This window comes from Vespa mandarinia, chromosome 11 (assembly GCF_050613455.1).
Source record: "Vespa mandarinia isolate Hongniang chromosome 11, ASM5061345v1, whole genome shotgun sequence".
Classification (NCBI taxonomy): domain Eukaryota; kingdom Metazoa; phylum Arthropoda; class Insecta; order Hymenoptera; family Vespidae; genus Vespa; species Vespa mandarinia.
In genome coordinates this window covers 6,905,001-6,907,500 of record NC_140820.1, presented here as the reverse complement: position 1 = coordinate 6,907,500, position 2,500 = coordinate 6,905,001, and the positions used below count along the sequence as shown (strand labels likewise).

General features: G+C 25.5%; 1 protein-coding gene and 1 long non-coding RNA gene across 3 annotated transcripts in view; one reads left to right on the top strand and one right to left on the bottom strand.

The window, feature by feature from the left end:
- The window catches only part of LOC118450409 (uncharacterized), a 71,106-nt gene that overhangs the window by 39,215 nt on the left and 29,391 nt on the right, over positions 1-2,500 (top strand). Inside the window, exon 3 of one of the 2 annotated variants that reach the window (XR_004840707.2) lies at positions 278-1,039. The exons of the other annotated variant lie outside the window; for it this stretch is intronic. This is a non-coding gene — a long non-coding RNA (uncharacterized LOC118450409). Of the gene's footprint in view, positions 1-277; positions 1,040-2,500 lie in introns of those variants that run through there. 2 annotated transcript variants of the gene reach the window in all.
- Positions 1,206-2,500, bottom strand: part of LOC118450408 (uncharacterized) — a 57,090-nt gene continuing 55,795 nt past the window's right edge. The window contains exon 5 of the mRNA XM_035886173.2: positions 1,206-2,500. This exon is cut by the window's right edge and continues 1,358 nt beyond it. The gene's annotated coding sequence lies outside the window, so the exon portion shown is untranslated.

Below are 2,500 nucleotides of genomic sequence, written 5' to 3'. Positions count from 1 at the left end.
TATCGTTAATATTAAACGATAACCTTTTTTCTTATTCTATTTTTCTTTTAACTAAATCCTTAAATCGTTATATAATGTAATGTTTCACAACAAATATACATTTGGGGGTTGTATTCACGATAAAATACACTCACGATATTTATTATTAATAAACGATCAAATTCAGCTGGTGAAACTCCTAATTTTTCTATAAAGAGCTTTTTTAATAACTGCATTTTCTTCTTCATATTATTTTTATATATTATTTTCTTTTTTTTTGTTCTTTTTTTCATTCTAGATCAGAGGACAGACAGTTCTAATGTTTCGTAGACCGAAAACGATAAGAATACAACGACGACGAATTTATTAATGATATATCAATCAACGATCATGCACACACACACACGCACACACGCACGCACGCACGCACACACACACACACAAACGTATGGAAACACGCACGCACTTATGCAGGCCAACAAACTCATAGAATAATCTTTATTTTATTTTATTATTATTTTTTTTTTTATTAATTTTCTTCTCTTTCTCTTTTATTTTCGCTCGACTTTTGTTTTGCTCTTATACAATGTTTCCGTCACTTTAATCTTAATATCGCATCTGAGATGATAATCAGTTCACCGTACTACAAGTTCCCGCTTCTACAATCTCTTTTCATTGACTCATCACAAATTATCTTTCGTTGTCGAATATATCAGAGAAATATTTTGATATGAATAATCATTAATACAAATATTAATTGCAATAATGAACGGACGCGTATCCAATCATAATATATCTATAAGATAATGATGGCAGTGAGGATTGATCGTTTACGCGAGGAACCCTGAAAAATGTATACACAATATATTTTCATACGTGTACGTAACTACATACATACGTCATATCAAGTCAGTTACTTCAAGTTGTGGAAGCATGAATATTTTTTCTTTTTTCTTTTCTGTTACTATCAAATCTTAAAATCTTAATAAAACTTTTATCTGACATCGATATATACATATATATTTTTCTTTTTTCATATTACGAATGTCACAAAGACATTTATCCGATTGATATTGAATTCAGTTTAGAAACGTATCATATATATATCACATATATATCAGTAAAACAAATTTCAAATATCATAAATGTGTTACTTATTTTATATGCTTGAAACAAGCATTTAAACGCGGTTTGTTTTTTTTTTTCTAAATTGATAAATAAATTAAATCAAATGAAAGTTGAAAAAGAAAGAATTGGGAAAATTTTTTTTAACTTTCAAGTAAGAAATGCATGAAGTTCTATTTCTTATATTATTTTTCTTCTTTGTTCGGTAAATTGAGTATGTTGCGAGTTCTAAATCTTATTTTTTTCTAGCTTATCACGTTTGACATATTAACTACTGATAAAGATTATTTTTTTCTTTTTAAGACAAAATCTAAAAGAAGGAATTGTCAAAATGTGACAGTTAAAAGGTTAACTATTAAAAAAACTTCTCTTATATCATTCATTTTCAAACTAAAATATATATATATATGTATATTAATATATACATATATGTCTTCTATAACAAAATATGAAATTTGAATCCAATATATTCAATATAATAAGATTATCGTCATAGATAATTTAAATATTTATTATGGATCATAAGTCTATAATTGATAAAATAAAAAGAAAAGAAAACAGTAGATCACTATAATAATATGTTGAAATCTGTGCATCGATAAAATTTATTAGAGTTATATTTATGATAATTAAATATGTTTATTGTAATTTATTGCAATAATAAGGATTTCATTCGTTTAAAAAAATATTCATGCTTTGTTAATTTAATTTCAAATCATATATTTATATGGCTCGCTTGGTAATAAGTATAAAATAAATGACTACTATTTGTTATGCAACAAGTATTAAATCGATAAATTATGCGATGATTAATTCTGTCAATATATTTTGATTAAATTCTTTAAAATAGATAATTATCTCCGTGTTCACCCTGTTAAAAACGGACGTGATCATTTTATTATTTCCGACGGAAGATAATCATGCATAATTTTACGTTGTTTTGAAACGAATGAAAAAAAAAGAAAAAAATTAAGAGAAAAAGTCGATTGTGCTTTGTTTTGCTTTTTTCTTTTCTTTTTTTCTATTTCTAACTCTGTCACTTTGGATTTTATTGGATATCACTTATCTCGAAATATTCGTCTTTTTCTATTTAATATTATTTCTTCAACTTTGATAACTCGAAAATTATAATAAGTAAATATCTCTTTATCATTCATTCATTTACTCACGCTCACACTTTCTCTTATTTACATTTTTAATGAAAAAATTATAGAAGAAAATGTATTCCGTGAGTTTCCAAAGAAAAAAAAAGCTATATGAAATGTATACGAATCTTAAATAAAAATCTCCGCTAAATATTTATAAGAAATAGTTGAAACCAAAATAATAATCGTGCAATGAAAATTTCGAAGTAGAGAAGATGACGACAATGCGTCAAGTTACGTGACAAGTATAA